Here is a 15,348-nt window from a genome sequence, read left to right as displayed (position 1 = left end):
ATGAGAAGGGTAGAGAAAGTGAGATAGAGAGGGGGAACGTTAGGAGTGAAGGATCTGTCTCTCCTATCGGCCCAAACACAGAGACATGGATGACCTGAGACTACATGTGATCATGTGTTCCAAACACACACACACATACACACACACACACACACACACACACACACACATCTCTCCATGGACTGGTAACACCCCACACTTCAAACTGGTTCATCTGCCCCCTTCTACCCAGAGTGGCAGGCATGTTGATGCCATACTGAATAATGAATGATGGACATGATAATGAATACCACAATTACCTATGTGGCTTGGATATGTTTACCATATTATTATAGATGAAATACTGTGGGGGACTCACAACTAATGGTTGACTGCCTGGTCTTGATGGTGATGCACTCTGAGGTTGTTGAAATTCTGCTCATGGCTGTGTGTGTATTGCTTTCTATTGCTGTGTGTGTGAGTGTGTGTGTGTGTGTGTGAGTGTGTGTGTTTATGGCTCCCTGTAGCTGATGTTAACCTTTGAGCAGCACTAGTAAACCAAGGTTTCTTTATTTAACCTTTATTTTAACAGGGAGCCATGCTGAGACCAAGGTCTCTTTCACACATGAACCTGTAGATAAACCTTGACCTCTTTCTGGTCCTCCCACAGCAGTTGGCTGTGTCCTCCCACTGCATCCACCATGAAAACATTACAACCCTTTCACTTTCCTACATTCAATGTTATAAAGGCACTGTAGACAGTTACACATTCAGAGCCCCTGGGATTTTAATGGAATCAAGAAGGGGTTATCTTTATTGCACAGTGCGAACTTAGTAACACATTCCAATTACAAACATAACGTGCTGTGCTCCACAAAATGTCCTTCTGTTGCTGCATATCTCTCCTGTTGTAAGTTTCCGGAACTTGGAGTGTTACTTTTGCAGCCGGGGACACGGAGATAGATAAAAATGGGACACCACTAACTCAGCTAAAAGGTCACATAGAGAATATCAGTTTGTTCTCTACAGATAAGTAACATTTTACCAAAGAGATGATGATTAGACCAACCAGCCTGTGCAAATGTAAAATGTACAGAGTGAATCATTTGGATAGATATAGCATCAGATCATTAGACACGTCTTTGCCCCAAATGGCACCCTAACACCTTTATAGTGATCTATGGACCCTGGACAAAAGTAGCACACTATAAAGGGAATAGGGTGCCATTTGGGATGCTGGCCACTTCTGTCCTGATGACTGTTCGGTATCAGAAGCCATGTTGGTGATGCGATCCAATTTCTCCCCAGTGTCACTCTGGTTTGTCACAGACGTAATTAGGGGTGCTGGACTTTTCATTCGCACGAGAACAGGGAACACAGACAGTGACAGCAGAAGTGTGTTTGTGTGAGTGTGTGTGTGTGTGTTTGTGTTTGTGTTTTCTGATGTATTTCCCAGACTAGACGGAGCGTGTTCATGTTGATAGACGTTTAAGGAGTGTGTGTCCTGCCTTCCTCAGTCCTTGATCAGCTTCTCTAATGATACAATACAGATTAAAGCAGGATTTCTGCCCAATGGTAATTAGACTAATTGAATTCACGTATAACGACACGGCTAGGCATTTCTGTATTGGGGTGCATGGCACAGGGGTGTTACTTAAATTAGGTAGGGGGATGACAGAGCGGCACTCCTTTGAGGTGAAGGATTGTTTTACTATGACTGATTGAATCAGCGAGGTAAGGTAAGATGGAAACGCAATAAAGATTTCACTCTGAGTTGTAGATGTTATCTGGCTTTATAGATATAGAGGGAATCACAGAGGCCTTTATCAGTCAGTGACAACATTAAGATAGCTGTCTCCAGACAGAATGGATTAGGTAAGTGGACCATTGTACCACAGACTGAGAGAGTTGAAGTGCAAGTCAAGATCAATATTGTAACCCAGCAGTAGTGTAGTAGTACACACATTTTGGCCCAAAATTCTCGAAGGATCCCTGTGTGAAAAATTCTATGAGAAACAGTGCCATATACTCTGAATGACCTTAAATGATGAATCCCATATTGGTCTTTCACAGTCAGACCAACCCAAGCTGTACTGTTCATATTGGTCTTTCACAGTTAGGCCAACCTAAGCTGTACTGTCAATTTGCCTTATAGTAGGCCTACTATTGAAAAAGATAAATTAGGCTGTCAACTGACTCAGAAATTCACAGGTTTCTGTTAAAAAATCTGCTTTTTTGCACTCAAAGTCAGACTTTTTTAAAGAGAAAAACAACAAAATTGGATGTTCTATGTCCATAACAATACTTAAACTACATCTGGAAACCACTTTTGAGGTCTGGGAAAAATCTAAGAAATGTTGATTTTTTTGGTGTAGTTACCCTTTAATTCAAATGCACAGACTCATAGCACTGTTTTTTTGGTTAGCAGTGTTTCTGTAGCACATGAGATCACGTTTGCAAAGATGGATTCTGTATTGATGTAAATAATCATGATATCATTCTGTCAGGTAGGCATAGGATAGTTTGTAGCTACACTGAACAAAAATATAAATTCAATATGCATCAATTTCCTAGATTTTACTGAGTTACAGTTCAAATAAGGAAATCAGTCAATTGAAATAAATTCATTAGGCCCTAATCTATGGATTTGCCATGACTGGGAATACAGATATGCATCTGTTGGTCACAGATACCTTTAAAAAAAGGTGGGGGCTTGACCACCATTTACCTCATGCAGCGTGACACATCTCCTTCGCATAGAGTTGATCTGGCTGTTGATTGTGGCCTGTGGAATGTTGTCCCACTCCTCTTCAATGGCTGTGCGAAGTTGCTGGATATTGGCGGGAACTGGAACATGCTGTCGTACACGTCGATCCAGAGCATCCCAAACTGCTCAATGGGTGACATGTCTGGTGATTGTGCAGGCCATGGAAGAACTGGGACATTTTAAGCTTCCGGGAATTGTGTAGAGATCCTTGCGACATAGGGCCATGCATTATCAAGCTGAAACATGAGGTGATCGCTGCGGATGAATGGCATGACAATGGGCCTCAGGATCTCATCATGGTATCTCTGTGCATTCAAATTGCCATCGATAAAATTCAACTGTGTTCATTGAAGTCGGTAACGACGAAGAACTGCAGTCAGGTCAAGACCCTGGTGAGGACGACAAGCATGCGGAGATGGTTTCTGACAGTTTCTGCAGAAATTCTTTGGTTGTTACAAACCCACAGTTTCATCAGCTGTCTGGGTGGCTGGTCTCAGATGATCCTGCAGTGGATCATGAAATTATCTGGCAACAGCTCTGGTGGACATTCCTGCAGTCAGCATGCCAATTGCATGCTCCATCAAAACTTTAGACATCTGTGGCATTGTGTTGTGTGGCAAAACTGCACATTTTTGACTGGCCTTTTATTGTCCCCAGTACAAGGTGCACCTGTGTAATGATCATGCTGTTTAATCAGCTTCTTGATATGCCACACTTGTCAGGTGGATGTAAACAAATCTGTGCACAACATTTTTGATGAATACGTTAATTGTGTGTATGGAACATTTCTGGGATCTTTTATTTCAGCTCATGAAATATGGGAGCAACACTTTACCTGTTGCGTTTATATTTTTTTTCACTAATAGTTAACATTTAATTTACATGGTTTTGGGGAATTTATTTCACTAATAGTTAACATTTAATTGACATGGTTTTTGGGAAAGCCTTTCCATCTACCAGAAGACGGTTAGCACTGCTATATTTGACCTGTTCCTAAATTGTTTTAAACCTGAAAGTTTTACTTCGCATTATGAGGCCTATAGTAAAAAATCTCCCCATAGAAACGTGGAGGCAATTATTTTATAAAGACTTCCTCAAATGCGTTCTCCCGTTCTATTGGTTTTCTCTCAACTTTTTTCCATTTTCTAGCAGCCAAAGGCATTATCCTAGTCATATTAGCAACCAATGATAGTTTCTGCATCTTTTGATCTCCCCTCTTTCAAAATTTCTAATTCATATTTCCATTTCTGCCCATGAAAATGCTTGCATGTGTGCTGGGCATTTTAGAACAGTGTTTTCCCCTTGAATTGCATTTTCGAACATTCGCGCACAGGTCTACTGCCGTGTGTGCACGTTGCTGCACCTAAAATGTGAAGAAATAATAGTTTATCAACATTTTTGGCAAAATATTCGAATCTGTTCCATCAACCTTATTTATTGATACGGTCTATACCTCCACTACAATACTTTGATATGCATTGTGGGGATTAAGAAGTGAGTATACGCAATGGCCACTGAAAAATAAGTTGGTATACGGTGTTTACCTGCGTATACCATCGACTACACCCCTGTAATCCAGCTCTTACAGTGTCGTTATCGCTCAATTTAATATAATTATATTATCTCTATGGTGGTTACGATCGCATAAACACAATAATCTTGTCACATCCTGACCAGTAAAGGGGGTTATTTGTTATTGTAGTTTGGTCAGGGCATGGCAGGGGGGGTTTGTTTTATGTGTCGTTCGTTTTCTTGTTTTGTTTCAGTGTTCACCAGTAAATAAATATAAGTATGGACACTTACCACGCTGCGTATTGGTCCGATGATTTCTCCTCTTCAGATGACGAAGAATATGACAGAACTACCCACCAAAAAAGGACCAAGCAGCGGAGGAAGGAGCAACAGGAGAGCTATCTCGAGTCCTGGACATGGGAGGAGATACTAGCTGGAGAAGGACCATGGAGTAAGGTTGGAGAGGACCGGGAACGCTATGCCGGAACATGGCTGGCAAGGAAGCCTGAGAGGCAGCCCCCCCAAAAATGGGGGGGGGGGGGCACACGGGGAGATTGGCTAAGTCAGGCAATAGACCTGAGCCATCTCCTCGTGCTTATTATGGGGAGCAACTGATCAAGAAGGCACCGAGCTATGCGGAAATGCGCACTGTATTGCCCAGACGCAGTCAAAGCCTGCCCAGTCCAGTACGTCCTGTTCCTGCTCCTCGCACTAGCCCTGTGGTTCATGTCACTAGTCTGGCGCCTCCAAAGCCAGTCCCACGCATCAGGCCTTTAGTGCGCCTGCCCAGTCCCCCGTCTAGAGCTTCCGGCGCAGGCCTCAGTGCCCCGTCTAGAGCTTCCGGCGACAGTGCCCCGTCTGGAGCTTCCGGCGACAGTGCCCCGTCCAGTGCTTCCGGCGACGGCCCACAGTCCGGAACCGACAGAGACGGCCCACAGTCCGGAACCGACAGAGTCGCCCGCCAGTCCTGCGCGGCCAGAGTCGCCCGCCAGTCCGGCGCAGCCAGAGCCACCTCCGTGGGGGGAGGTTTGGGAAGGGGGGGTGTAGCACAGAAGCCGTCGGTGACGGTAGACACCCTCCCTTCCCTCCCTTTAGTTGGGGTTAATTTTGTGTTTTGGTTGAGGTGCATACGGGGTCTGCACCTTTGGGGGGGGTACTGTCACGTCCTGACCAGTAAAGGGGGTTATTTGTTATTGTAGTTTAGTCAGGGCGTGGCAGGGGGTGTTTGCTTTATGTGTTTCGGGGTTTTTGGTTTATGTTCTATGTTAGTATATTTCTATGTTTGTTCTAGTGTGTCTATTTCTATGTTTAAGTTTCTTGGGTTGACCTTCAATTGGAGGCAGCTGTTCCTCGTTGCCTCTAATTGAAGGTCCTATTTAGTAGGGGTGTTTTTCCATGGGTTTTGTGGGTAGTTGTCTCCATGTATTGTCCGTGAACCTTACAGGACTGTTTTTCGTCGTTTGTGTAGTATAAGTGTTTTTTGTTTTTGTTTTTTTCAATAAAAGAAGATGAGCATACATATACCCGCTGCGTTTTGGTCCACTCACTACGACGGTTATGACAAATCTATACAAAGGGCCTTAGATTTGACTTCTACCACCACCCGCAATCTCAAGTCTGCTATAGTTTATTATGACCTGTCATTCTAATTAATTATTACTGCTTTCTTCATGAATGAAGAAGAAGCTGTTATTTTTATAACTCATTCTCAGAATGTGCTGTAGCTGAGAGTTCTTCTGCCAGTGTAAATAAAGGAATACTTGGGTCTGCTGTCCCAGTGTATGATTTATGGTTATATGGATCTTATATATAGATATCAAACCAACAGTGCCAGTATCAACACATTGAGCATAGAGAGATCAACAGGGAAAGGCTAAAACAAAGAATTACATATAGAACTGGTTTATAGGATCTCTGTAGCGTGAACAAACCCTAAAAAGTCCAAACCCAGTTGGCTTGTGTGGAATTTTGTAGCCTCATCAAAGTCTAAATTTTTGACCACAAAGCTTAATTCAGATATGAAATAGCAGTTTGTTATTCTGATATTTCAATCTGTCAAAAGTAAAGAAAAAATCACAGATTGTATAGTTTAGGCCCTGAATGCATTTGCATTTATAAAAGACATACAAAGAAAGAGGCTGAGAGAGACATAATCTGCAGCCCAATTGGCACTCTATTCCGTATGTAGTACAGGAACAGGGTGACATTTGGGACATAGACGTTATGTCGTCAGACCACAAGTTCTACTGAGGGACAGGCATACTGCCATAGTGACTGATATTTGATTGACAGAGAACATGGTGGATTTACCTAAGCTTCTGAACCCTCTCTTTCTTCTTCCCCTTCTCCCTCCACCCCCCACTCTCTCTCTGTCTCTCTCTCTCCCTCTACCGCCTTTTCTCTCTCTCGTTCTCTTTCCTCTCTTCTCCTTCTCTCTGTCTCTCTCTCCTTCTCTCTCGCTTTCTTCTCTCTCTCTCTCTCTCTCTCTCTCTCTCTCTCTCTGAGAGGTTGAAACCTGATGAGTGTAAATCCGGGGTGGAATGGCTTGGGGCAGCGACCTGCTCTAGAGAGGGTCAGTGGGAAACAAAGACCATTCAGGTGAAGGATCCCGGAGACAGCTAGGGCTCCCATGGAGCTAAGAATAAGACTGAGTGGAGCGGCTAATGTACTAGCGTTTGCATAGGCAACGCTTAAGACTTAGCAGCGGAATGTGTGTGTGTGTTCGTGTTTGTGTCTCTGTGTTCTGTGTGCGAGTGTGTGTGTGTGTGTGTGTGTGTGTGTGTGTGTGTGTGTGTGTGTGTGTGTGTGTGTGTGTGTGTGTGTGTGTGTGTGTGTGTGTGTGTGTGTGTGTGTGTGTGTGTGTGTGTGTGTTAGAGAAGGGAAAACAGATTGACAGGTGAGTAAACACACATTAAAGCCCAATAGACATTCCACACATTTCTACTAGGGTTGAACATATGTCATACAGGGGTGCTAATCCTCCCTATGGCAGCTTGGCTTTTTCAAATACATAATAGACAACTTCAGAAGTCAACCCATTGGCCAATTGTAGTGAAATACTTTATAAATCTGTGTAACTAGCAGTCCTCTAATGGCTAATTTTATTCCCTCTAACCTTTCCAAGTTACATGCCACAGAGAAAATGAGAGAAGAAGAGAGAAACCATTACTATTTAATAGTCACTGCAGTGGGTAGGCCTAGGCTATGTGTCAGTAGGAGTGGTATATAAAACGTAAGAGTGTTTTCGCTGATTATCCTTCATTTGTCTCCTATCTGCTCTGAGCAATAACACTCGGTTCCCATGTGGAACCATACAGGCTCCAGAAGAGCAGAACTTTAAACATTACTGTCACGAGCATCAGCTGTTAGCGCTGAAGAACTCTAACTCACTCCCAGCACACAGAAATGTCTTCCAACAACTGTATAACTCAAAATATAATTGTGCTTGTTTGAGTTTGTGACAAGCACTTTCGGGGATCTCCCTCTCTCTGTGTCTCTCTTTCTCTCTCTCTCTCACTCATTGTAGGTCCTAATTATGAGGCAGCTTCAAATGACTACATTTTAGCTAGTTTATTGAGGAAAAATGTACTTGACTATGACTGAGATATGACTGAGATACTGTAAGTCACTCTGGATACGATCTGCCAAATGACATTTACCATATGTTTACCTACATAGCGCAATTTTTGCCAATGGCCAGAACTGTGAATTCTATTCTCAGAGCGAGAGAGAGAGAGCGAGAGAGAGAGAGAGAGAGAGAGAGAGAGAGCGAGAGAGAGAGAGCGAGAGAGAGAGAGAGAGAGAGAGAGAGAGAGAACAAGAACCAGCCAGATATAGAGAGAGAGCTCTTATTCAGTGCATGGGGGACCACCACTTAGGGATTGGCCGGGCTGGAGAAGGAAAGAGATTTCCTGGGTGCCGCAGTATTTGTGTCTTGTTAATTCTTACAGTAATGCGGGGTAATGCAGGCTAGCTATACAGGCTATGCAATTAGCAAGCTGAGCTCTGAATAGGCTGGCTAATCAGGGGACAAAGGCTGGGGCTCAGCCACCATTATAGCCAGGGGTGAAAGTAGATTTACTTTCTTCCCGGTACAGATTTTTTTGGTGGGGGAGGGTGCTAATCATAGAATAACATAGAATCCCTATTAATTTAATAGGATCTCTGTGGGCCTAATAGTAAAGACATGTTGTTTATCTTTTAAAAGGTATTACCTTTTATGTTTTTATGTTTTCAACGGATTGTCAAACAATCACTTCAAAGGCTCCGGTAAGCCTGGCTATCTCCCACGTTCGTCCACTCTAAAACAATTACCTCATCCATACAGGTCACTGTGCACCCGCCATTTGAGGAATGGAAAGAGACATCTCTAACAAAACACCAACAAGTGTAATCAATCACATTCAGTGATTCCCAATCAGTAGGCCTACACTTGGAACCTGAATTCATGAGTCCACTGTCTGCACACGTCTCGGTCTCGGCCATCTCTGCGTTTTGGAGCGTATTCCACACGTTTTCATGTTAATTCGCACATTTTTCATGTGGGTGACATGCAATAATGATAAGTACCGTAAATTCCGGACTATAAGCCGCAACTTTTTTCCCATGCTTTGAACCCCGCGGCTTAAACAATGACGTGGCTAATATATGGATTTTTCCCGCTTTCAAATTTTTTTTCTCCAAAAAAACACATTGTGTGACGTGCTCAGTTTTTTGCCGGCATGAAGCTTTCATTAGACCAATGAAATTGCCGAACGGGTTAAGGTCAAAATACTTTTTTGTTTACTGTTTAGATTAAATCGAGCGCTCTCAAACTTCTCACTTCATTCTGATTACAGTAGTCATTTTGTCACCCTCATCATGGCAAAGACACGGAGAAATGCATATGATGCAGCTTTCAAGTTGAAGGCGATTGATCTGGCTGTTGGAGAAGGAAATAGAGCTGCTGCACGGGAGCTTGGTCATAATGAGTCGATGATAAGACGTTGGAAACAGCAGCGTGAGGAATTGACTCAGTGCAAAAAGACAACTAAAGCTTACTGCTAATTTTGTATTTTTTGTTACAAGCCGTGTTTCGTTAAAGCCTGTGTAAAGTTCATTTGTTTCAATGTACCGGTAGGCACCTGCGGCTTATAGACATGTGCGGCTTATTTATGTTCAAAATAATCTATATTTTTAAATTCAGTGGGTGCGGCTAATATTCAGGTGCGCTTAATAGTCCGGAAATTACGGTAATAGTGTAATAGCCTAAAGTTTTCTTGGCATCTTTCTTTTAATTATTATGATAGGCTCATGCTTTACCGGCACAGTGTACCCCCACTATTTAGTTTGCTGGTACTCTGTACCTGACAGTACCGGCTTACTTTCACCCCTGATTACAGCCCTAAGGAAGTTTTGCCATTGTCAGGAAAACCTACTGCGATGCCTTCATTGGTCCTTCATAGGACCAATCAGAGAGAGTAGAATTGACGCATTTTCTTTCTTCCTCTCTCAACCAAATTTGCTGGTTTTGCTGTGATTCAGGATAATATGGTTTAATAATACCTAGATCAGGTTCAGGACTGGCTTTTACCCCCAAAAAATATTATATTACCAGGAAAGCTTTTTGGCATTTCGAAGGAGCAACACAATCTTGTTCACATGCACCTTTTGAGATCTGTAGGTTTTTAAGCAATTGCTAAATTGGGTGAAATAAAAAAGAGGAGGGAATGCATGATGAATGAACCTGACTGGTATAGCTCATGTACATGTTTTCATTCTTACATTCACCTGCTCGTGGAGACAAGAAGACCATATCTCTAGCACGCCCCTCCCCCTCCCCCCTCCTCCTTCCTCCCCCCTCCCTGCTCCCTCCTCTTCCCTCTTCCCTTCTCCCCCCTTCCCCTCCCCCTCGCTGTGTGCCCCAGCCACACTCAAATCTGTCGACTCAGTAGTCAGGGGGACCTTTTGCCACCTCGGAAGGGTGAAGGAGGAAAAACAGAATAGCAGATCCTAACGTTATCTTCCCCTCCCTTTCTCTCCTTTTCTCTCCCTGCAGCTTTATCTTTCATCCCTTCATCCCTGCTAATCACATCGGCAGCCAGGCTCCGTTCCTTCCTTCGTTCAGCAGAGAATAAAGGAACTGAACTCTCCTGCATGGTCATTAAAATTAAGCATTGAATTATTGACATGTAATTAGCCTGGTCTTTATGTGGGAGACACTGGAAACTTTCCCCCTGCGGTGCGCTGAGGAGGAGAGAGAAGTCTCAGTCTCAAATGGAACCCAATACCTATTTAGTGCACTACTTTTGACCAGGGCCTATAGGGGAATAGGGTGCCATTACGGACGTAGACATAATATGACTTACAGCTGTAGTCATCAGAACTAGAAAAAAAAGATGACAGAAAATCCCAACTCCTAACTTGAAAATCCTATTTATCTCATCATAATAATACGATTGAGGGACTAAGCCTGGTTCGTTGGTTCCATCTCATTTAACAGTTTCTAGTCCCATAAGGAGTAGAGTCTTGTCTTCAGCTTGTTATCTGCTTCTTCGTTGGATTATGTTGTGGATTATGCAAATGTGGGCAAAATATATGCACATAGATAACTAACATTTAGGTGCTCAATTGCCAAGCATTTATGTGTGTGGTATACTTATTTATACTAATCTTGTTTATCTGTTTATATTTAATTATATTGTTCCATTCCATATTCTAATTCTGTTTATCTGTTTATCCCCGTCACTCAGATTCATAGTGTTTAATAGTCACATGTACAGGGTTGCAGGTGTGATTGCATGATACAGTGAAAATCTTACATGGACTCAAACACAATAAGTAAACGACAACATATCAACAATATCCATCTGGGCATTATTATTGAGGGGAATCGTGCTAAATTTACCCTTTTCACTGCAGATGGCAATTACAGTGACAAATGCCAAATAGCATTTCTCAACAGTGAGAAAGAAATAATTCCTTGGCTTGTTGACTAAGTCAAATACACATTTGGAGTATTTTTAAAGGAGTTTGACAGGCTGTTTACGTTAAGCCTAAGTAAATCAAATTCTGAATTTGCTTCCTAGTAATCTCATTTTGTTTACCGCTAACGCTAAGTACATTAGCATCTTCATTGCCTTGACTTAATTTACCCCTACTGTATACAGGATTTATTAAGCTTAGCAGGGAGTAGCCTAATGTTGTGGAATAAGGCTAACCTACTGTATTACAGTTACATTTTAGTCATTTAGCAGACGCTCTTATCCAGAGTGACTTATAGTAGTGAGTGCATACATTTTCATACTTTTTCGTTTTTTTATGAAGTGTTCACTGGCATAATCTGACATTGAGACAGGATAAAATTCAGTGCTCGGAGAACTGGATGCCTTCTGGGTAAGAAGTGATAGCAGAATATGTTTTTCCTTAACGGCAAATGGACATATATTTGGGAGTTAAGGACCTGGCAAGTACTCCAAAGCACATTGTTGACGAAAAGTGTCAAATTAAATCACACTGCCAGATTATAATGAGTTTTACAGTGTTTTTTGCACAGATTTAAACTATTTAAACTATCTACTGCACCATGTAGACGTGGCCGTTAGTTTCTCTTCTGTCTGTCTGTTGGTGTTTATAGGAGGAAGTGAGTCACCACTGAGAGGGAAACCACCAAACCCCTGCTCAGGAAACAACAATGTACACAATGGGAAATAATTATTTGGTTAGCTCATTCCGGCGGAGGAGGTTTTGTTAGTGGGGGGTTTACGAAGTGAGATCAGTTGACCTTTAGGAAGGATGTAAACATTAGGTCAAAGGTCACAGTGTTTCCAGGTTGTTGTGGTTTATGTCCAGGCATCCATCCATTCAGAGCGAATGGGAACAGGTTTCACGTCTCACCTAACTGTGGCTTTCCTGTTTGTCCTGTTTGACCACAGTTCCAGTGGTTGACTACAGTCCTGGTTCCCATAACCTGGCAGTAATCTGGACTCTATGGATCATTAGGTAGCCATATCACAGCCCTATACAGCTCTGTGTCACACCCTGGATCCTAATATCTTCCATTCTACAGGATCTAGCAGCTTCCGCAATGTAACAGGAGGATAGATTGGTTCCATGTCAACAACTGTGTAAAGGTCTCTTTCAATGGCTCCTTTTTTTATGGTTGGTGCGTGGCGAATGAACTAAGTAGACCAGACCCAGCTGCCATCGCATTGGTGCCCATTGGTACCATAAGTAGACTGGAACTGTGAACATTTTTTCAATGGTCAAAGGCCTTTTTGCGTCGTCTTTATAAAATCCACCCTCTTTGGTGCGGCCTGGCTTTTACTGACTATGCTGTGGTTGTTTAAGTGAGCTATTTGCTAATAACCCCTGGCAAACACTAACCTCTTTTGTATGAATGAACAATGTTACAGACAGGTGTCTGGTAGAATAATAATGCCATAGGCTAAGTGGCTTGTGTTGTTTACTCACTGGAATTAGGACATTATCTTTATAGATAGGAAATGTTTCAGGCAATCTGCTCACACTGAAGCCGCCATTAGCAAAACAATGAGAATGGGTTCGCAGAGGCAAACGAGGCAATTCGTTAACACTAACGTTAATCATTTGTTTGCACTGGTGGCTGCCAAATAATCATTAGCACCTGTGATAGGACAAGGAGGGTGGGCTGCTACTTAGAATGGCAAGAAAATGAAAAGGAGCAACACTTGTACATTCTCACAAGAAAATACACTTTGTTGTATTTTCAGGAGAAACTATACCCATCTTAGACATTTTCTAAGCTCTTCAAATGAAATAGATATATATAGCACCAGTCAAAAGTTTGGACCAACCCCTACTCATTCAAGGGTTTTTCTTTATTTTTACTATTTTCTACATTCTAGAATTATAGGGAAGACATCAAACCTATGAAATAACACATATGGAATCATGTAGTAACCAAAATATTGTTAAACAAATCAAAATATATTTTATATCTTAGACTCTTCAAAGTAGCCACCCTTTGCCTTGATGACAGCTTTGCACACTCTTGGCATTCTCTCAACCAGCTTCATGAGGTAGTCACCTATTTATTGTACAATGTAGAAAATAGTAAAAATAAAGAAAAACCCTTGAATGAGTAGGTGTGTCCAAACTGTTGACTGGTGTTGAATACGTACACTACCATTCAAAAGTTTGGGGTCACTTAGAAATGTCCTTGTTTTTGAAAGAAAAGCAAATTTTTTGTCCATTAAAATAACATGAAATTGATCAGAAATACAGTGTAGACATTGTTAATGTTGTAAATGACTATTGTAGCTGGAAATGGCAGATTTTTAATGGAATATCTACATAGGCGTACAGAGGCCCATTATCAGCAACCATCACTCCTATGTTGCAATGGCACATTGTGTTAGCTTATCCAAGTTTATCATTTTAAAAGGCTAATTGATCATTAGAAAACCCTTTTGCAATTATGTTAGCACAGCTGAAAACTCTTGTTTTGATTGAAGAAGCAATAAAACTGGCCTTCTTTAGACTAGTTGAGTATCTGGAGCATCAGCATTTGTGGGTTCAATTACAGGCTCAAAATGACTAGAAACAAAGAACTTTCTTCTGAAACTCATCAGTCTATTCTTGTTCTGAGAAATGAAGGCTATTCCATGCGAGAAATTGCCAAGAAACTGAAGATCTTGTACAACGCTGTGCACTACTCCCTTCACAGAACAGCGCAAACTGGCTCTAACCAGAATAGAAAGAGGAGTGGGAGGCCCTGGTGCACAACTGAGCAAGAGGACAAGTACATTAGAGTGTCTAGTTTGAGAAACAGATGCCTCACAAGTCCTCTACTGGCAGCTTCATTAAATAGTACCCGCAAAACACCAGTCTCAACATCAACAGTGATGAGGCGACTCCGGGATTCTGGCCTTCTAGGCAGAGTAGCAAAGAAAAAGCCATATCTCAGACTGGCCAATAAAAATTTAAAAGTAAGCTGGGCCAAAGAACACAGACACTGGACAGAGGAACTCTGACTGAACTTATTTCTTTGCTTTGCTATTGGCATAGGAGGTTTGAGTTTTAACGTGAAGGACAATGGGCTATGGTCCATAATTATTCTACGAAGGTCTTTACATTCAGAAACACAGTCAATTAAAGAAATGTTCACAATAAAAAAGTGAAATCTTTGTTATGAGTTGTGGATGTGAGTATAGGAGTATTGTCTTTCAGTTGGATGTTTCTATCTCCACAGTTCACATAGATCTATCTCTTTGATGTTGTGGTTTAATACCTTAGACGTGTTAGGAAGAGGATATCGTTTAGTTGATGACCTGTCTAGAGTTGCATCCCGCACACAATTAAAATCATCATTAATTCACTTTGAGTCGTCTTCATTTTGGCAATAACAGTTCATTTAAGTTACTTTTTCTTGTTCCAGTTTTCTTTTAATCATTATAAAACTTCCATTTTGGTCTGTAGTCATTTTTGTAGACTTAAATTTGACTTTTTGTTTAATCAATGAGAATTGATACTCCTCTGGATTTTGAGAAGAAGGTGAAGGAGAACGCCAACTCATCCCAAGCTCACCCAAACCTTTCACTTTCTATTGCTGATTGGTGAGTTTCTTGTAAAAAACAGATGTTGGTGTTATTCTTTTTGAAATAACAAATAACAAAACATTTTCAAATGCCTTCATTATTGTGGCTGGCTGCGCAATTTCATTGACATCCCATGTCCCACATGTTAATGTATTCATATCTTAATTATTATCCATAACACGTGATATTGACACCATACATTATATAAGGTGTTTGAAACACTATATAAACAGCTACAATGAAAATAGCGTTGATCTAAAAGAAGGTCTTCCCCTTTCCCCTTCGATGCTTCCCACATGAATCTGCCCTGTACGGCTGCACGGGTAAGAGAGGGACCTTATTGGTGCCTCTGTGGTGGCCAAATGAAATATCTTAAACAATCATCCTTTCCATTTTACTGTATCATCTTTATCACTGCCTTGAATCATAGGTTGAATAATACATTTTCACAAAATAGTTTAGCATCCACAACTCATAATGCTAGTATTTTATATCTACAGCCTAGTCTGAGGAAAATGCATGTTTTTAGACAAA

This window comes from Salmo salar, chromosome ssa19 (genome assembly GCF_905237065.1).
Source record: "Salmo salar chromosome ssa19, Ssal_v3.1, whole genome shotgun sequence".
Classification (NCBI taxonomy): Eukaryota; Metazoa; Chordata; class Actinopteri; order Salmoniformes; family Salmonidae; genus Salmo; species Salmo salar.
This window is presented reverse-complemented; position numbering follows the sequence as displayed.